This window comes from Lithobates pipiens, unplaced genomic scaffold (genome assembly GCF_037356315.1).
Source record: "Lithobates pipiens isolate NorthernLeopardFrog02 unplaced genomic scaffold, aLitPip1_a1.2 Scaffold_28, whole genome shotgun sequence".
NCBI lineage: Eukaryota > Metazoa > Chordata > Amphibia > Anura > Ranidae > Lithobates > Lithobates pipiens.
The window spans coordinates 76,803,747-76,825,199 of NW_027507789.1; the positions used below are offsets into that span (position 1 = coordinate 76,803,747).

The following is a 21,453-nucleotide window of genomic DNA, read 5'->3' on the forward strand; positions in this document are numbered from 1 at the left end:
CCATCAAGATGGCAGCCAGATCTTCAGCCCTAGTAAATTCTGCTAGGCGGGCGGTCAGGCTTAAAACTTGGTCAGGTGATACAGCCTCTAAGGTTGCACTGTGCGGTCTACCCTTCTCGGGGCATCTTCTTTTCGGTCCAGACCTAGAAACCATTCTAGATAGAACAGCGGACAAAAAGAAGGCTTTCCCTGCCAAAAAGAAACAGGCAGTTAGGAAAAAATTTCGTGCTGTTCAGCAGCCCCGAAAGGGTAGTGAGGACAGTAAAAGCCATTGGGGCCCCCAAAAGGTTAAGGGTAGAGGAGGGCTTATCTTCAGATCCCCCTCTGAGCCATCTTCAAAAAGCAAATGACAGTCCAGTTCCAGTAGGAGGGAGGTTGTCTGCTTTCCTCCTGCAGTGGAACAAAACATCTTCAAGGTAGTTTGTGAGGAACATTATTGCCCAGGGTTACAGTTTGGAGTTCCTGGAGCCCCCTCCAAACAGGTTTTATGTTACTGCCCTTCTGAAAGACCCAGACAAAGCCTCTGCAATAACGAACCTATTACAGGATCTGATCCAGCAGGAGGTAGTTGTCCAGGTCCCAAGACATCAGGAAGGGCAGGGTTTTTACTCCCACATATTCTTGGTGGAAAAAAAACCTCAGGAGAGTACTGGTTGATTCTGAACCTAAAGGTCTTTTACAGATCAATCCGCTACAAACACTTTCAAATGGACACAATCCATTCGATAACAAAGTTGCTAACCCCAAGCTGCTTCGTGGCATCCCTAGACCTGAGGGATGCCTATCTACATGTCCCGATTGCCCAGGCCTCCCAACGTTTCCTTCGGTTGGCAGTCAACTTGGGGATGTTGATCTTGCACCTTCAGTTCAGGGCCCTGCCTTTCGGGCTCTCGTCGTCCCCCAGGATCTTTTCATAGATCATGGTGGAAGCTCTGGAGCCTCTAAGGTTGAGAGGCATTCCTGTGATTCTGTATTTAGACGACCTTTTGTTTTTTGCGGGCTCCAGGAAGCAGTTGTTAACAAACCTGCAAGTAGCTCAGGTACACGTCCAGAGATATAGGTTGGCTCCTCAACCTAGAGAAGTCAAACCAAGAACCGAGTCAGGAAGTGTCTTTTCTGGGCTATGTAATCAATTCTGTGCTGCAGAAGGTTTTCTTACCGCAGGCAAAGTTGGAAAAAGTCCAGATGGCTGTAAAACAAATACAAAAGAATTATGCAGTTTTGGTTTGCCATGGCTGTGTTAGGGCTTCTTACAGCCTCAATCCCAGTGGTACAGTGGGCCAGGTTCCACTCCAGGCCACTTCAGTTGTATAGCCTACGAAACTTGGTCTCACCAGGTTTCGTTGGAGGAAAAAATCAAGGTGAGCCGAGCTCTGTGGTGGTGGAGGGATTTTAGCCTATCTAATGAGAGACCTCCCTTGGATGTTTCCGGTAGACAAACGTATAACAACGGACGCAAGCGCCTGGGGTTGGGGAGCCCATCTGGATGGTCTAACGGCCCAGGGAACTTGGTCCAAGGCGTAGTCCCAGAGATCGTCAAACTGGCGAGAGCTCAAGGCCATTTTCCTAGCCCTTCTAGCCTTTCACCATCTGGTGAAGGGACATTATGTCCAGATCCTCTCGGACAATATGACTGCGGTGGCATATGTCCTAAAGCAGGGGGGAACCAGGAGCAAGGGTCTCATGGATCTAGCCAATCAGCTTCTCTGTTGGGCAGAACAGAATGTAGCCTCCTTATCTGCAATTCACCTGAAGAGCTCCCAAAATCTGTTAGCCGATCTGCTCAGCAGAAGAAGATTGATAGAATCAGAGTGGTGCTTGAATCAGGAGTTTTTTTCTGATGATCACCAGGAGGTGGGGGCTCCCACAGGTAGACCTTTTCGCCAGTTAGCAGAATGCCAGGGTCCCCAGGTTCTTTTCTCTTCACGAGAAGACCAGGCCTTAAGCATAGATGCTCTAGCGCATCCATGGCGTTACCGCCTGTGTTGTGCCTTTCCCCCTTCCCTCTAATCCTGTTGGTCTTAAGGAAGTTCAGGGAGGAGGAGACCAGTTTGATCCTAATCACACCGTTTTGGCCAAATAGGCCTTGGTACGCAAAGCTACTAAACCTGGCCTCAGAGCCCCCTTGGAAACTACCGTTCAGGGAGGACCTTCTAATACAAGGATCAGTGGTTCATCCAGAGGCAGACTGTCTACACCTATCTGCTTGGCTTCTGAGGAAGATCTTCTAAAAGCCAAAGGTTTATCTCACAAGTTACTAAAAACCCTACTCTCAAGCAGGAAAAAGGTGACTAGGGCCATATACCAGAAGGTGTGGAAGAAGTTTAATTCCTACTGTACCTCCAAGGGCTTCCAGGTGAGTTTAATTTTGGTCCTCGAGTTTCTTCATGACGGAATGTAGAAAGGACTGGCAGCCAGCACCTTAAAAACTCAGGTGGCGGCTCTTTCTGTTTATTTTGAAAAGACTATCTACAGAAGTTCTAATTTCAAGATTTTTTAGAGCATTGGCACGAAATAGGCCAGTATCTGTCAAAAGTTTTCCCAGTTGGGATTTATCTATCGTTTTTGCAGGGTCTCAAGGAGGTGCCGTTTGAACCCTTACAAGATGCTTGTTTGAAAAATGTAGTTCTTAAAACAATCTTTTTGGTGGCCATTATGTCAGCAAGGCAAATCGGTGAACTTCAGCATTTGGCAATGACGGAGCCTTTTCTGAAAATCTTTCCGGACCCTGTAGTCCTTCAAACAGACCCAGCGTTCTTTCCCAAGGTCTCCTCAAATTTTCACCGTTCTCAACAAATTCAACATTCTCCTCGGCTCCTGCTAATGCAGGTGAGGAAGCTTTCCATACCTTGGGCGTAAGGAGGTGCCTTCTTCAATTCTTGTCAGTCAACCAAGAGTTCAAAAAGTCGAACGCCCTGTTCATAGTCTTTTCTGGCCCTTGTAAGGGTGAAAAAAAAGAACTCTGGGTAGGTGGCTCAGAGGGTCAATTACAGAAGCCTACGGAGCTAAAGGAGTAATACCTCCCGCAGGGATCATGGCTCATTCCACAAGAGCAATGGCAGTATCCTGGGCCGAGAGGGCTGGTGCTACGACTGATCAGATCTGCAAGTCGGCCACGTGGTCAAGCTACTCGACCTTTCTCCGACACTACAGGCTGGACTTATTGTCGGCAGGGGATCAGGCCTTCGGCAGGAAGGTACTGCAGGCAGTAGTCCCACCCTAGGGTAAGCTTTTCGGTCATCTTCTCCAGGGTTGTCCTGAAAGGCAATTTGAGAAAGACTTAGACTTACTGGTGACGGTATTTCTAAGAGCCTTTCAGGACAACCACTAGTTTCCCTCCCTTTTTTTTTTTTCTAGCTTAGAATTGGGATAAGTATGTATCATAGTTGTTTTGTGGTTTTTCTGTGCTTTGTTATCCAGTATGCCAGAGGCCACAATAACTGAAGCGGTGGAAGAGGAGGGATTTAAAGGTCTGCAAGTGTTTCCTGTTAAAATGGGCAGAGCTGCGCTCTCCAGGGTTGTCCTGAAAGGCTCTTAGAAATACAGTCACCGGTAAGTCTAAGTCTTTTATCTCTATTGTGGGGTTTTATCTCTAAAATGCCATTGTTGCACCTATCATCTACTAGGACCCCCAGGTCCTTTTTCCATCCTAGATTCCCCCAGAGGTTCTCCCCAGTGTATAGATTGCCTTCATATTTTTGCCGCCCAAATGCATTATTTTACATTTTTCTACATTAAACCTCATTTGCCATGTAGTTGCCCACCCCATTCATTTGTTCAGATCTTTTTGCGGAGAAGTCATTGCCCTACTTGGCTTAGTATCATCCACAAATATAGAGATTCAACGGTTTACCCCATCCTCCAGGTCGTTTATGAACAAATTAAATAGAATTGGTCCAGTCGCAGAACCCTGGCGAACCCCACTAGCTACCCCTGACCATTCTGATTACTCCCCATTTATCACCACCCTCTGAACTTGCCCTTGTAGCCAGTTTTCAATCCATGTACTCACCCTATGGTCCATGACAAGGACCTTATTTTGTACAGTAAACTTTTATGGGGAACTGTGTCAAATGCTTTTGCAAAATCCAGATACACCACGTCTATGGGCCTTCCTTTATCTAGATGCCAACTCGCCTCCTCATACAAGGTTAATACATTGATTTGGCAGGAACGATTGTTCATGAATCCATGCTGATTACTGTTAATGATACCGTTCTCGTTACTAAAATCTTGTATATAGTCCCTTCTCATGCCCTCCAAGAGCTTGCATACTATTGGGGTTAGGCTAACTGGATTTGTAATTCCCAGGGATGTATTTTGAGATTTGTTTTAATATTGGTGCTACATTGGCTTTTCTGAAATCATCTGGTATCATTCCAGTCAGTAGACTGTCAGTAAAAATTAGGAAAAAGGGTCTGGCAATTACTTGACTGAGTTCCCCAAGTACCCTCTGATGCAAGTCACCTGGTCCCAGCGATTTATTAATGTTAAGCTTCCCAAGTCAATATTAATAATGTCCTCTGTTAAACATGGAGGTGCTTCCTGTAATGTCATGAGGATAAACACTGCAGTTTGTTACTGAAGCCCCCAGATTCCCTCGTGAAGACTGAGGAGAAGAATAAATTCAATACCTTTGCCATCTCCCCGTTCTTTTTAACCAGGTGTCCCACCTCATTCTTTATGGGGCCAATATGGTCTGTCCTTCCTTTTATACTGTTTATATACCTAAAGAATTTCTTGGGATGTTTTTTTTTTCTGCTCCGCTATGTGTCTTTCGTGTTTTATCTTAGCAGCCCTAATTGCACCCTTACATTTTTTGTTGCATTCTTTATAAAGCCTTAATACTGATGATAATCGTTCAACCTCTTTTTGCTTTTATATGCATTTTTACATTGGAGTTAGGCAATGGGATGCAGTGGCTAATGCCCTTCTTTAATATGCTCTTAATGCAAACCCATCTCTCCCCCGCGTTCTTTGTTCAACCTCACCTACTATGTAACTATATGTAATTATGATCCCATCCCAATGCCATCCATTCCCCTCGATCCCATCTCAGCTCTATCAATCCCCTCGATCCCATCTCAGCTTTATCAATCCCCCCGATCCCATCCTGGCTCTCTCTACCCCCGATCCCATCCTGGCTCTCTCTACCCCCGATCCCATCCTGGCTCTCTCTACCCCCGATCCCATCCTGGCTCTCTCTACCCCCGATCCCATCCTGGCTCTCTCTACCCCCGATCCCATCCTGGCTCTCTCCACCCCCGATCCCATCCTGGCTCTCTCCACCCCCGATCCCATCCTGGCTCTCTCCACCCCCGATCCCATCCTGGCTCTCTCCACCCCCGATCCCATCCTGGCTCTCTCCACCCCCGATCCCATCCTGGCTCTCTCCACCCCCGATCCCATCCTGGCTCTCTCCACCCCCGATCCCATCCTGGCTCTCTCCACCCCCGATCCCATCCTGGCTCTCTCCACCCCCGATCCCATCCTGGCTCTCTCCACCCCCGATCCCATCCCGGCTCTCTCCACCCCCGATCCCACCCCTGCTCTATCCATTCACCTGATCCCGTGCAACCCCTTATACCCCCACCTTGTCCTCCTCCCCTCCTTCACCTTGTGAACATCCCCCTCACCTTTTGCAGCATCCTCTCCCTCATTTTCTGCAGCCTCTGACAACCCCTTTAGCTTGTCCTTCTCCTCCCCCTATAACTTGTGCAGCTTCATCCAGCCTACCCCCCCAACCTTGCACACCCTCTTTACCTTGTGCAGTCCCCCCCCCATATTTTGTGCATCCCCCTTTCCCCCCTCATGTGCACCCACCTGTTTAACCCACCTTCTGCAGCTTTTCCATACACCCCCATCGTCCTCATCCTCTCCTTGTGCAGCTGCCCCCCCCCCCCCAAACTTGTGTAGCCTCACCCCTTCCCCTTTTCTTGTGCAGCTTCCCCTTCCAACCTTGTGCACCCCTCATCTTGAAGAGCTTAACCATGTATCTCCCCTTCACCTTGTGCAGCTTCAACATGACCCCAGAAACTTGACTTTGTGGGTGGCTGTGGAGACATTCCGTCTCCAGAAGCTGGCAGCACATAAAGGCTTTATACTGAAATCCAACTCATGGTGAGAACAAGTGGAGGCACAGTCTCTGGGTCTCCTGGGCGGATGGCATTTGGCCAAAGGTTCCCAGGGCAGATGACAACTGAGGCGGCAGCAATCACAGTACAGAACCTCGCACACAGATAGCCCTGGAGGCTGCACTGCTGTTGCGCTCCATGATGCCCTCCTGGACCCGGTGCAGCTACACAGATTTTTGGTGATGCCGCGGAGCCCCTGCTCATTAAGGGAAATGGAGAAGTGACACTGCATGCAGATCAGCAGCTGGTAGCAGGAAGGACAGAGTAGGGCCCTAGAGAATCGGAGAAGTGGTGGTTAGGTTGCTGCAGAGCAGGCATTGCTGGGGGAAGACCATGCAGAGTGTAGCTTGTGGCGTGCACATACCGTGGGCATTCTGGGACTCAGCCCTGAATTGCTGGGACCCTGAGACATGGATCAATTTCTTGGACTGTCCTAGGAATCAGGGATGGTTGGGAAGTATGCTTTAACCCTTTCACTGCCAGTGATGTATGTCCTACATCAACAGCATCAAGGGGTTTACACACAATCAGGGTTGCTACTCAGCTTGCAGATGGAAGCAAACAGGCAGCTGTACAGAATTGCTTCCACAGACCAAGAAGTGCTTCAACCACCCAGGTGTTACCTGGTAGAGGGGAAGAAAACCAGGACACTTTTTTTGATCTCCTGTAGCTAGTAAGTACCTGGAAGCAATGAGGATTTTGTCACCTTGCCTGGGCGCTGTGCACGTTTCATTCTTTTTAGTAGACTGCAGGGGAGATATAAGGGGTCTAATGGATCCCTGATGTCTCATTAACCACTACAATACAGGGCACTTTCGCCCTCTTCCTTCCCAGCCCAATTTACAGCTTTCATCGCTCTCAGACTTTCAATGACAATTGCGCGGTCATGCTACACTGTACCCAAATGAAATTTTTATCACTTTGTTCGCACAAATAGAGCTTTATTTTGGTGATATTTATTCATGACTCCGTTTTTTTATTTTTTGCGATATAAGCGCAAAAAAAGCAGAAATTTGGAAAAAAAACTAAATTTTCTTCTATTTTAAAAGAAATCCAATAAAATCAAATTTTGTCATAAATTTAAGGCAAAATGTATTCTGCTACATGTTTTTGGTAAAAAAAATTCCGTCAAGTGTATAATAATTGGTTTGTGTGATCACGGACATATGTACGCAAATGATCATTTACATATGTGTGCAGATAATCTTTGGAACATGTGATTTTAGTGGGACATATGTGGGGGACATGTGTTTTTTTATTTGGGGACATGTGTGGTGACATGTGTATTGTGGTGACGTGTGTTTACACTGTGTGGTGATGTGTGTTTACACTAGACTGGTGATCAGTTAGTAAAAAGCTGTAAAAACAGCTCATACTCACTGATCACCAGCCGGCTGCAGCGATCTGCTCTCCTCTCCTCAGCGATGACTTCTGTGTGAGAAGAGGAGGAGCCGCTTGCCTAGCAACCGGCTGTTTACATCACATGACGGCCGTGATTGGACACGGCCGTCATGTGATCAGGAGGGCCAATCACAGAGCCCTCCTGCCGATCCGAGATGCGCCGTGTCCAGGTGACACGAGCACATCGGGTACGCGCAATCCCCCTCCTTCTGAAGGACGTTCCTGAACGTCCTATCAGAAGTAGAGAGCTCCCACCCGGCCGTATATATACATTGGCCGGGTGGGAAGTGGTTAAAGAGAATCTGTCACTATACGTATAATATCACATAGGGAGCTATTGCTCCTCTAGGTGATAGCAGTAAAGTAACATGGAAAAACGAAAGGTGTATCCAAGCACCTAAACACCCCACAGAAAAAAAAAATTGCATATCTTGTGGGTTCCTACGTATGACAACTTTGAATGTGCTACATGTGTTGCATATCGCTGTGCATGCCTGAGTAAGAGCAATTGCTATAGGGCCATTATGTACAATTAACTCTAAACTAATGCATAATGAGCCTTACTCCAACTATCAGATCAACACCTCCACTTCTGGTTTACACCTCCGTTATTCAGCAGTAGCAGTAGTATCCTCACCTTCAGTGATATAAGGTAAGCCTTGTTTTCAAATACTTTTTTCAACCTTTGTTAGTGAATCTTGCCAACTTCAGCTCACATGAAGTGCGAAAGAGACTACGATACCTGCTGCTGTAAATACTTGGGTTAGCCTGATGGAACTTCCTAGGGAATAACTGCACCTTATTCCCTAGGAAGTTATTCTCTAGGAAGTTCCATCAGGCTAACCCAAGTATTTACAGCAGCAGGTATCGTAGTCTCTTTCACACTTCATGTGAGCCGAAGTTGGCAAGATTCACTAACAAAGGTTGAAAAAAGTATTTGAAAACAAGCAAGGCTTACCTTATATCACTGAAGGCAAGGATACTACTGCTACTGCTGAATAACGGAGGTGTAAACCAGAAGTGGAGGTGTTGATCTGATAGTTGGAGTAAGGCTCAGTATACGTAACTCTCTGCTGCCTACTGCCGGATGACGGACGTGCAAATCAGAAGTGGATGTGCTGATCTGATAGTTGGAGTAAGGCTCGTTATACGCAGCTTTCTGGTGAGTTTAACCCCTTGGGGGACGTGTGGAGCACCGTGTGGAGGTTTTTGTGTGAAGTGCACTAATTTTCTACCTATATCCACGAGATTCACCCTCTACAGCCTTCTTACGGACTTCTCTGTTTTTTCAGCACTTATATGCTTTTAAACATATGGACTGTTTAAACATTTAAACAATTTAAACAATTTTGCAGCGACAGTATTTGATTTATATGGGAATATATACAATCTAATTATGTATATTTACATCATTTGTGCTAAGTTGACGGGAGCGCTGCTTAGATTTTGAATGTTATTACTTTTTTATAAGTTTACCAAAAAGTTCTTGTAATCTTTTTACATGTTTTTATAGTGTCTTTTAAGTAGCCGCATGACTATGTACAGTATAAGCCAGGAGGCTCTGTATTTTCCGTTTGTGATTATTATTGTAAAGTTGAAACCCATGCATAAGAATTCTGGATGGACTGTTCGTTTATTTTGTTTAATAAAAGTGGGCCAAAAGCCCTTAAATGGCACAACTGCACTTCAACCCCCGGACCGTGGCCTTTCTGCAGCTGGGCCACGGGTGGCAAGAGAGCCTGGCGGCCAGTATATGAGCGCCGGGTGGAAGAGATGAGCGGGCAGGCATCATAGTGGGTGACATCATCTCTCCCCGCCCCCGCATCTTTGCTCTTCTGCCCTGTCGGCCTCGATGTCGGAGGTGTGGCAGAGAGATTACATCAGCCTCCGACACCCCCCCCCGCATCGCTGCTTTTCTGCCCTGTCAGTCTCCATGACAGAAGTGCGGCAGGGAGCAGAGAGATGACATCATCTCACCGCTCTCCTGCCTTCAATCTGCACCCCTCTGTGCTAGATGGACCAGTGCTGCAACCAATGCAGTGGCAGGCAGCGTGGCAAGTGACAGTCCGCATCTGGTGCCAGGTGACGTGGCAAGTGACACACTCAGAGCTCCCATTAATTCTGAATTATGGTGAGTTGTACTATTTTATTTATTACTACAATGTAATAATAGAAATAATGCGCTGACAAACTACCCTCCGCATGCCGATGCCTACCCTCCACAGCTGGGTGAGCGGGTGACTAAGGTTGGTGTGATATTTCCCCTTATGACAACAAAAAAATCCAGAAAAACGTGTTTCAAAAAAGTTATAAATTGATTTGCATTTTAACCACTTAAGGACCGCCGCATGGCAATGTACATCGGTGCAATGGCACCGACAGGCACAAGCACGTACATGTACGTGCTCGCCTTCCAGCGAGTGGGGGGTCCGATCGGACCCCCTCCCGCTGGATGCGGCAGTCCGTTTCGCTGCAGGAGCAAACTGGGATGAGGGGATGGCCGTTGGTTTCTGGCTATCCCCTCTCGATCGCTCCTGGCGAATGAGAAGCTTCCCCTGCTGTGTATAGTAAACACAGGCAGGGAGGAAGTGATGTCATTCTCCTCGGGGCGGTCTTTTTGACCGGACTACGAGGAGAACACAGAAAGTAAGTGTGCACCAACACTACACTGACATGTAGGTACACATAGGCACACAAATCCCCCCCCCCCCCCATCGCCCCCCCTGGTTCACCGCCAGGTTTTTATAGCGCTAGGTGCCCCGATATACTACCCAATAATGGTTTTAACCCCCTGATTGCCCCTAGTTAACCCTTTCACCCCCTTTTGCCAGTTTCACTAAGCAATCGTTTTTCTGATCGCTGCATTGGTGTCACTGGTGCCGCTAGGTAGCTAGTTATTTTTTTAGGTTCACCTCCAGGTTTTTATAACGCTAGGTACCCCCATATACTACCCAATAACGGTTTTAACCCCCTGATTGCCCCTAGTTAACCCTTTCACCAGCGATCACCGCATAAGTGCCACTGGTGACGCTGGTTAGCCAGTTAGTTATTTAGGTTCCCCGTCAGGTTTTTTTTTTTTTTTTTTTTTGTGCACCGGTCCTGGAGGTACTGCAATACCAGGTCGATGTGTGGAGTGGACAGAGCAAGCTCTTCTTCCATCTCCCTGTTCTAAAAATCCATTTAATATATGGTCCCCAGATAGGGGACGTATCAGATATTAAACTGATAAGAACAGATACTACACTTGATCTTAGCCAAAAGGCCGAGAAGCGATCCCCGTCAGGTTTTTATATAGCGCCAGGGACCCCCATATACTACCTAATAAAAATTTGAACCCCCTGATTGCCCCTAGTTAACCCTTTCACCAGTGATCACCGTATAAGTCTTACGGGTGACTCTGGTTAGTTAGTTTGCTTTTTATAGCATCAGGGCACCCACCATTTATTACCCAATAAAGGTTTAACCCCCTGACCACCCGGCGGGTGATATCAATTAGGTTTTAGGGTCAGGGTCTGCGTCGCCCCAGGCAGCGCTAGGTTAGTGCCAGTACTGCTAACACCCACGCGCAAAGTATAAACCTCCCGTAGTGGTATAGAATCTGAACAGATCAATATCTGTTCTGATCAGATCTATACTAGCGTCCCCAGCAGTTTAGGGTTCCAAAAAAACACATTGTTAGTGGGATCAGCTCAGATACCTGCTAGCACCTGCATTTTGCCCCTCCACCCAGCCCACCCAAGTGCAGTATCGATCGATCGATCACTGTCACTTACAAAACACTAAGCACATAAATGCAGCGTTCGCAGAGTCAGGCCTGATCCCTGCGATCGCTAACAGTTGTTTTTTTTTGTTAGCGTTTTATATTTAAATCCGGAAGGCAGTGCTTGGCTTTTGGGGTCCCGTATGTGGCTAGGCTCCCAAAAAGTCCCCCATATGTGGTATCCCCGTACTCGGGAGAAGCAGCAGAATTTATTTTGGGGTGTAATTTCACTTATTCCCATAGCATGTGTGAGCAATATATCATTAAGTGACAACTTTGTGCAAAAAAAAAATTTGTAATATTCCTGCAACTTGTGGCAAAATATAAAATATTTCATGGACTCAACATGCCTCTCAGTAAATATCTTGGGGTGTCTACTTTCCAAAATGGGGTCATTTGGGGGGGGTTTGTGCTATTTTGGCATTTTATGGCCTTCAAAACTGTGATAGGTAGTGAGGAGTGAAATCAAAAATTTGCACCCTTAGAAATCCTGAAGGCAGTGATTGGTTTTTGGGGTGCCGTACGCGGCTAGACTCCCAAAAAGTCCCACATATGTGGTATCCCCGTACTCAAGAGAAGCAGCAGAATATATTTTGGGGGGCAAATAACTATGGCATGTGTGAGCAAATATATAATTTAGTGACAACTTTTTGTAAACTTTTTTTTTTTTTGTCATTATTCAATCACTTGGGACAAAAAAAAATATTCAATGGGCTCAACATGCCCCTCAGCAATTTCCTTGGGGTGTCTACTTTCCAAAATGGGGTCATTTGGGGGGGTTTGTACTGCCCTGCCATTTTAGCACCTCAAGAAATGAGATGGGCAGTCCTAAATTAAAAGCTGTGTAAATTCCAGAAAATGTACTCTAGTTTGTAGATGCTATAACTTTTGCGCAAACCAAAAAATATACGCTTATTGACATTTTTTTTTACTAAAGACATGTGGCTGAATACATTTTGCCCTCAATGTATGACTAAAATTGAGTTTATTCGATTTTTCTTATAACAAAAAGTAAAAAATATTTTTTTCCATTTATATCACAAAAAATAAAAATCGCAGAGGCAATCAAATACCATCAAAAGAAAGCTCTATTTGTGGGAAGAAAAGGACGCAAATTTCGTTTCGGTACAACATTGCATGACCATGCAATTACCAGTTAAAGCAATGTGGTAAAATTACATTTACAGAAATTGTAAAAAGACCTCTGGTCCTTAGGCTGACAATTGGTCTGGGGCTGAAGTGGTTAATGAGTGAAATAATTATTTGACTCCTTTGCAAAATATGATATGGTGCTTGGTGGCAAACCCCATGTTGGCAAACAGAAGTCAGATGTTTCTTGAAGTTGGCCACCAGGTTTGCACACCTCTCATAAGGGATTTTGTCCCACTCCTCTTTGCAGATCCTCTCCAAGTCATTAAAGTGATTGTTAACCCACAGGATTATATAAAACATATGATTAGGATTATATAAAACATATAAAACAAAACAGCAGGGGGGGCAAATTACACAGCACAAGCACCGTGTAACATAACATGCTTTAACCACTTCCCGACTGGCTCCCATACCTATACGGCGGCAGGTTGGCTCCCCCACGTGAATCGCTGTATATATGTATGGCGGCTCCTTTAAGCCACCCGCGATCACTGGCACGAGAGCCAGAACAGGGTTTTGTGTGTGTGTGTGTGTGTGTGTGTCTGTGTGTAAACAAATCCTTGTTCTGACAGGGGAGGAGAGTTTGTGTGTTCCCACTAAGTAGGAACAGCCATCTGGCGGGTCCTCTAGTCAGTCACATCCCATAGGGAACACGCTTAACCTCCTTAATCGCCCACTAGTGTTAACCCCTTCCATGACAGTGACATTTACACAGTAATCAGTGCATTTTTATAGCACTGATTGCTGTATAAATGGCAGTGGTCCCAAAAAAGTGTTAAGTGAGTAAAGTAAGAGCAAGTAAAGTGTTCCGATCTGCCTGCTGCAATGTCGCAGTCCCGCTAAAAATCGCAGTTCGCCGCAATTACTAGATAAGAATGCCATAAATTTATTCCCATAGTTTGTAGACGATATAACTTTTGCGCAAACTAATCAATATACGATCATTTGGTGCAGCATTGCACGACGGTACAATTTTCAGTTTAAGTGACGCAGTACCGTATCGCAAAAAATAGCCTGGTCATTAAGGGTGCAAATCCTTCCGGGGCTGAAGTGGTTAAAGGAATAGGATCTATTTTTTTTTTTTCCTAGGGTAACAAACGCTTTAAGGTTTCAAGGCTCACATTTGGTAACCCGAACCTTCAGCTACCTCCACATAATCCCATAGAAAATAAGGTCTGAAGACTGGTTAGGCCACTCCAGGACCCTAATGTGCTTCTTCTTGAGCCACTCCTTTGTTGCCTTGACTCCGTGTTTTGGGTCATTGTCATGCTGGAATACCCATCCATGACCCATTTTCAATGCCTTGGCTGAGGGAATGAGGTTCTCGCTCAAGATTTGACAGTGCTCACTCGAGATTTGACGGTAAATGGCCCCATCCATCGTCCCTTTGATGCAATGAAGTTGTCCTGTCCCCTTAGCTGAAAAACACCCCCAAAGCATAATGGTTCCATCTCCAGTGGACAGTGGAGATGGTGTTCTTGGGATCATAGAGCAGCTTTCCTCCTCATCCAAACACGGCGAGTTGAGTTGATGCCAAAGCGCTCACATTTAGTCTCATCTGATCACATCACTTTCACCCAGTTCTCCTCTAAAACATTCAGTTGTTCATTAGCAAACTTCAAACGGGCCTGTACATGTACTTTCTTGAGAAGGGAGACCTTGTGGGCGCTGCAGGATTTCAGTCCTTCGTGGCGTAGTGTGTTACCATTCTGGACTGATTGCTCTCCGTTCTCATGATCATTGAAAGTCCACAAGGTGAGCTCTTGCATGGAGCCTCAGACTGGGGGAGATTGACAGTTATTTTGTGTTTCTTCTGTTTGCAAAATATTGCACCAACTGTTGTCACCCTCTCACCAAGCTGCTTGGCAATGGTCTTGTAGCCCAGGGGTTGTCAACCCCCGGTCCGCGGCCCACTACCGGGCCATGGCCCTTCTGCAGCAGGGCCGTGGGTGGGGGTGGCCAGCAAGATACATGCTCAGCTGCCGGCATAAGAGAGCTGGGTGGACACTGAATAGAAGAAGCGAGCGAGCGGGCAAGCAGAGATGATATCATCTCTCTCCGCCCCCGCATCACTGCTCTTCTCACAGCCAGTTTTCTATCTCAGTGTCGGAGGTGCGGCGGGGAGCAGGGAGATGACATCATCTCTCACTGCCCGCCCCGCATTACCGCTCTCCTGCGGCTTCTCACGGTGAGAAAATTAACTGTTCAGCGCCGCAGATTCCCCACGCCCTGGACAGCTAATCAAGAATGGCTGAGTGCCAGCTGAAGGAGTCCCAGCACCTCCCTCTGCCAGGTAAGACCTGCTGTAGCATGAGGAGGCAGACACCCTGCCATCCAGAGGGGCGATCCCACAGAGAAGTGATGTCATCAGTGACAGGTGAGCTGTGTGTGGGAGTACAGGTAGGGTGTGCTGGGACTTGTAGCTCACCCCCTCAGCTGTCTGCCTGACATATCACAGGGGCACTCCACTCACTCTGCATCTGGTGGCAGGTGATGTGGCAAGTAACATTCCTCATCTGGTGGCAGGCAAAGTGGCAAGTGACAATCCACATCTTGTGGCAGGCAGCGTAACAGGTGATGTGGCAAGTGACATTCCACATCTGGTGGTAGGCAAAGTGGCAGGGGGCATGGCAAGTGACAATCCACATCTTGTGGCAGGCAGCGTGGCAGGTGATGTGGCAAGTGACATTCCACATCTGGTGGTAGGCAAAGTGGCAGGGGGCATGGCAAGTGACAATCCACATCTTGTGGCAGGCAGCGTGGCAGGTGATGTGGCAAGTGACATTCCACATCTGGTGGTAGGCAAAGTGACAGGGGGCATGGCAAGTGACAATCCACATCTTGTGGCAGGCAGCGTGGCAGGTGATGTGGAAAGTGACAATCCACATCTTGTAGCAGGCAGCATGGCAAGTAACATTCCACATCTGGTGGCAGGTGATGTGGCAAGTAACATTCCTCATCTGGTGACAGGCAACGTGGCAGGGGGCATGGCAAGTGACAATCCACATCTTGTGGCAGGCAGCGTGGCAGGTGATGTGAAAAGTGACAATCCACATCTTGTGGCAGGCAGCGTGGCAGGTGATGGGAAAAGTGACAATCCACATCTTGTGGCAGGTGATGTGGAAAGTGACAATCCACATCTTGTAGCAGGCAGCATGGCAAGTAACATTCCACATCTGGTGGCAGGTGACAGTGGCAAATGACACGCTCATGGCTCCCACTGATTCTACATTATGGTGAGTTGAACTATTTCATTTAGTACTGCAATGTAATAATAGAAATGTACTTCAATTACCCTGACACCATATCACGCATGGTGCCGTATTGATTGAAGCGCTAACACCAGCCATTGCCCGCGAAAAACTGTGACCCCCCGGTCCTTGGCACAATTTTCTTCCATGCAGCCGGTCCCTGGTGCCAAAAAGGTTGGGGACCACTGTTGTAGCCCATTCCAGGCATGTGTATGTCTACAATCTTGTCCCTGTGGACGGATGTCTTTTTTTTTTTTTTCTTTTACAACAGGTAACAAGCTGTGATTAGGAGCACTCCCTTTAGGCTGGGTTTACACTTAATTTGCATGTGGCTCACAGAAGGGGTCCAGAGCATCCCTGTTCTCTGTTTCAGGGACGAATTGGGCAGGAATTTAGCATGAATTCAGATCTGAAATGGAGTCAAAGATGCACAGGACCCCTGTGAAATTCTCTCCGCAGCCATCGTGAGAGGAGGAGATGTGTGAACTGGCTCTGTTGAGAGCCCAGCACCACTCCCCTGCTATGCAAATTGAATGCGGGTAACCTGCATCCAATTCGCACTAATGTGAACCCAGCCTTGAGAGTGCTCCTAATCTCCGCTCCAATAACTATATAGAAGGCACACGGGAGCCAGAAATCTTGCTGATTGATAGGGTTATCAAATACATATTTCACTCATTAAAATGCAAAATCAATTTATAACGTTTTTAAAATGTATTTTTCTGTATTTTTTTGTTCTATCTCTCACTGTTAAAATAAACTTGCCACTAAAAATCTAGACTGATCATTTCTTTGTCAGGTGGAAAATGTACAAAATCAGCAGGGGATCAAATCCTTTTTTCCCCTCACTGTATGCTCTTGGCTTGTGCAGCACTTTAAGGCCTCCTGCATATGCATGCCTAAAAATGCAATGTTTTTTCACGATACAGGGGGTGTGTGTGTGTGTGTGTGTGTGTGTGTGTGTGTGTGTTTTTTTTTCTGTTGTAAATGCAGCCCATTGTTTTTAATGTGCCTGTACACACAGGCATATATGTCAATTTAAAAATCTGCATTTCCAGACAGTATTTTACATGTTTAAGCACAAAAACACGTGTACGGCACATCCTAACAAAAACTAGAAGAATTTTTGCGAGTGTGTGAAAACATGCATTTACTATACTGTCTCTCCTTGTGTTTTTATGCAGGAATCTTCTGCCAAGGATCTGATGTTCATACATCGGTACTGTGTGCAAGAGCCCTTACGCTATATACAAGAGGACAGGGGAAGTTCCCAATAGTCCTGTCCTGTTCCTGCTGTTGTGATACAGTGGGCTTAGTGTTGGTATCCTAAGACTAGTAATAAAAGGGAAAAAAAAAAACTCTGCTGCACACCCAATGTTTAAAAACGGCACAGAAAACAAACCACATATTTGGTGAAAATGTTCCTCCAAATTCACTGAATGTTGCTACAAAGCACTAAAATGTGTTCCCACATCAAACCATGAATCAATAACTTCTAAAGTGCTGTGCAACATTTATGTAGTCTTAACCATCAATACAACAAAAACAAGTGTGATGAATGCCTAGTGGCGTCATCACACCACCCAGTAGGAACTGCCTGGATGCAAGTGAATGGTGATGCTGTGGTCCTACCCTTAGAGCCGGTTCACACAGGGGCGACACGACTTCCAACACGACTTTTGGAGGCAACTTGGACACGACTTGCGACACGACTTTAAGTCGCCCCAGGCCAGGCGACTTTTGCCGTGGCCAATCGTAGAATAAGCTCTAAAGGGGGAACTCCACGCCAAATTGAAAAAAAAAAGGCATGGCTTCCCCTCCGAGAGCATACCAGGCCCTTAGGTCTGGTATGGATTTTAAGGGGAACCCCCTACGCTGAAAATATGGCGTGGGGGTCCCCCCCAGATCCATACCAGACCCTTATCCGAGCCCGCTACCCAGCCGGCCAGGAAAGGGGGTGGGGACGAGTGAGCGCCCCCCCCGAGCCGTACCAGGCCGCGTGCCCTCAACATGGAGGGTGCCTTGGGGAAGGGGAGACCGCACGGCCCCCCACCCCAAAGCATCTTGTCCCCATGTTGATGAGGACAAGGGCCTCTTCCCGACAACCCTGGCCGTTGGTTGTTGGGGTCTGCGGGCGGGGGGCTTATCGGAATCTGTGAGCCCCCTTTAATAAGGGGGCCCCCGGATCCCAGCCCTCCACCCTATGTGAATGAGTATGGGGTACAATGTACCCCTACCCATTCACCTGTGAAAAAAAAAATGTAAAAAAAAAATACACAACTCACAAGGGTTAAAATAGTTTATTGCACAGCTCCAGGGGTCTTCTTCCGTCTTCGGGGGTCTTCTCGCCGGACTCCTCCGCTATCTTCTGCTAGCTCTTTTACTAGCGGAGGAGCCCGGCATTCTCCGCCGCCGCCCTCTTCCGACTTCGGGGGTCTTGTACCCCTCTTCTGTTCTTCTTGCCGGGCCACCGTGCCTTCTTCTAGCTCTTTTACAAGCGGTGGCCCGGTCTTCTGTCACTATTTTAACCCTTGCGTGTTGTGTTTTTTTTTTTTTTTCACAGGTGAATGGGTAGGGGTACATTGTACCCCATACTCATTCACATAGGGTGGGGGGCTGGGATCCGGGGGCCCCCTTATTAAAGGGGGCTCACGGATTCCGATAAGCCCCCGCCCGCAGACCCCGACAACCAAAGGCCGTGGAGTTCCCTCTTGAGAGCCGGAGACGGAGATCCGACTTGGAGGCGACCTCCATTGAAATAAATGGGTACCAGTCGCCTACAAGTCGGATTGAAGTAGTACAGGAACCTTTTCTGAAGTCGGAGCGACTTCAGTAGTGTGCATTAAGACGGCTCTCATTCACTTACATTGATTTTTACATATAGCGCGACTTAAGGCGACTAGGGGCCACCTGAAGTCGGAAATGAGTCGCCCCTGTGTGAACCGGCTCTTAAGGGGACATGTGCCTACGTATATATAACAATTTATCTTTAAAGTGGTGCACTACTGAGGATTAGTGCAGTAACATTGTTAGTGTAGATTAGTGTTTTTTTTTCTAAATGATTAATGGTATTTTAACCACTTCAGCTCCGGACCAATAAACACCTTAAGGACCAGAGGTCTTTTTGCAATTTCGCACTGCGCTGCTTTAACTGGTAATTGCGCGGTCATGCAATATTGCACCCAAACAAAATTTGCGTCCTTTTCTTCCCACAAATAGATAGATTGCCTCTGCGATTTTTTTTTTTTGCGATATAAATGGAAAAAGAGCGAAAATTTAAAAAAAAAAAAAGATATTTTCTTCTTTTTGTTATAAGAAAAATCGAATAAACTAAATTTTAGTCATACATTGAGGGCAAAATGTATTCAGCCACATGTCTTTAGTAAAAAAAATGTCAATAAGCGTATATTTTTTGGTTTGCGTAAAAGTTATAGCGTCTACAAACTAGAGTACATTTTCTGGAATTTACACAGCTTTTAATTTATGACTGCCGATCTCATTTCTTGAGGTGCTAAAATGGCAGGGCAGTACAAATCCCCCCCAAATGACCCCATTTTGGAAAGTAGATACCCCAAGGAAATTGCTGATGGGTATGTTGAGCCCATTGAATATTTATTTTTTTTGTCCTAAGGGATTGAATAATGACAAAAAATAAATAAAAAATTTTTTTTTACAAAAAGTTGTCACTAAATGATATGTTGCTCACACATGCCATGGTTATATGTGGAATTGCACCCCAAAATATATTCCGCTACTTCTCCCGAGTATGGGGATACCACATGTGTGGGACTTTTTGGGAGTCTAGTCGCGCACGGCACCCCGAAAACCAATCACCACCTTCAGGATTTCTAAGGGTGCAAATTTTTGATTTAACTCCTCACTACCTATCACAGTTTCGAAGGCCATAAAATGCCAAAATAGCACAAAACCCCCCAAAATGACCCCATTTTGGAAAGTAGACACCCCAAGCTATTTACTTAGAGGCATGTTGAGTCCATGGAATATTTTATATTTTGCCAAAAGTTGCGGGAATATTACAAACTTTTTTTTTTGCACCAAGTTGTCACTAAATGATATATTGCTCACACATGCTATGGGCATATGTGAAATGACACCCCAAAATAAATTCTGCTGCTTCTCCTGAGTACGGGGATACCACATGTGGGGGACTTTTTGGGAGCCTAGCCACGTACGGGACCCCGAAAACCAAGCACTGCCTTCCAGATTTAAATATAAAATGCTACCAAAAAACCTGTTAGCGATGGCAGGGATCAGGCCTGACTCTGCGATCGCTGCAGTTATGTGTTTAGTGTTTTGTAAGTGACAGTGATCGATCGATATTGCACTTGGGTGGGCTGGGCAGAGGGGCAAAACGCAGGTGCTAGCAGGTATCTGGGCTGATCCCGCTAACAATGCGTTTTTTTGGAACCCTAAACTGCTGGGGACGCTAGTATAGATCTGATCAGATCAGATATTGATCTGTTCAGATTCTATAGCACTACGGGAGGTGTATGCTTTGCGTGTGGGTGTTAGCGGTACTGGCACTAACCTAGCGCTGCCTGGGGCGACGCAGACCCTGACCCTAAAACCTAATTGATATCACCCGCCGGGTGATCAGGGGGTTAAACCTTTATTGGGTAATAAATGGTGGGTGCCCTGATGCTATAAAAAACAAACTAACCAGAGTCACCCGTAACACTTATACGGTGATCAGTGGTGAAAGGGTTAACTAGGGGCAATCAGGGGGTTCAATTTTTTATTAGGTAGTATATGGGGGTCCCTGGCGCTATATAAAAACCTGACGGGGAACCTAAATAACTAACTGGCTAACCAGCGTCACCAGTGACACTTATACTGTGATCGCTGGTAAAAGGGTTAACTAGCAGCAATCAGGGGGTTAAAACCATTATTGGGTAGTATATCGGGGTACCTAGCGCTATAAAAACCTGGCGGTGAACCTAAAAAAATAACTAGCTACCTAGCGACACTAGCGACACTGATGCAGCGATCAGAAAAATTATCGCTTAGTGACACTGGCAAAAGGGGGTGAAAGGGTTAACTAGCGGAAATCAGGGGGTTAAAACCATTATTGGGTAGTATATCGGGGTACCTAGCGCTATAAAAACCTGATTAAGAGTAACAATAGGATATTGTAATCATGCATAAGCAGTTAAAAATTCATCTGAGTGTATAAAGAACCACCACAGTTGCCACATTTTATTAAATGTGGCGTTATTTTCCCCTTTCATGGAGGATATCTCTTCCGTTTTGTGTATATATTGTACTTTGTCCAGCCAATCTCTGACCTTCGATATGGTGGTGGATTTCCAATGTAGAGGAATTAAAGATTTTGCTGCATTTAACAAATGTTTTGTGAGAGTTTTCTTGTATTTGCTTAAAGGGCAAGAATTGATATGTAGTAGGCAAGCTGCAGTGTTGAGGTTTAATTTAGTTTCTGTGACGTGTTTAATCCAATGTATTATTTTGTTCCAAAGGTCATTGATTGGGGGACGTGTCCACCAAATATGTATAAAGACCCATACACACTATCAGTTTTTCTGCTGAGTTTTTTCCTTCAGATTTACCAAAACCATATCATATGAGGTCAAACCTTAGGAGTTTCAATTTGTATGCAATCAGGCAGGCCCTTGCACTGAAGGAAAAACTCAGGAGAAAAACTGATAGTGTGTATGGGGGCTAAAAGTACCTGTTTCTTTACTACATCTCCAGCATAAATCCGTGGTGGAGGGGGAAC

General features: G+C 46.2%; 1 protein-coding gene and 1 non-coding gene across 2 annotated transcripts in view; one reads left to right on the top strand and one right to left on the bottom strand.

Moving 5' to 3' along the window:
* CISD3 (CDGSH iron sulfur domain 3) overlaps positions 1–21,453 on the top strand; it is a 186,476-nt gene that overhangs the window by 138,006 nt on the left and 27,017 nt on the right. The gene's annotated exons all lie outside the window — the stretch shown is intronic.
* LOC143937529 (U2 spliceosomal RNA) lies at positions 10,619–10,809 on the bottom strand. The gene has a single exon (XR_013263666.1). It is a non-coding gene; the product is annotated as a U2 spliceosomal RNA (small nuclear RNA).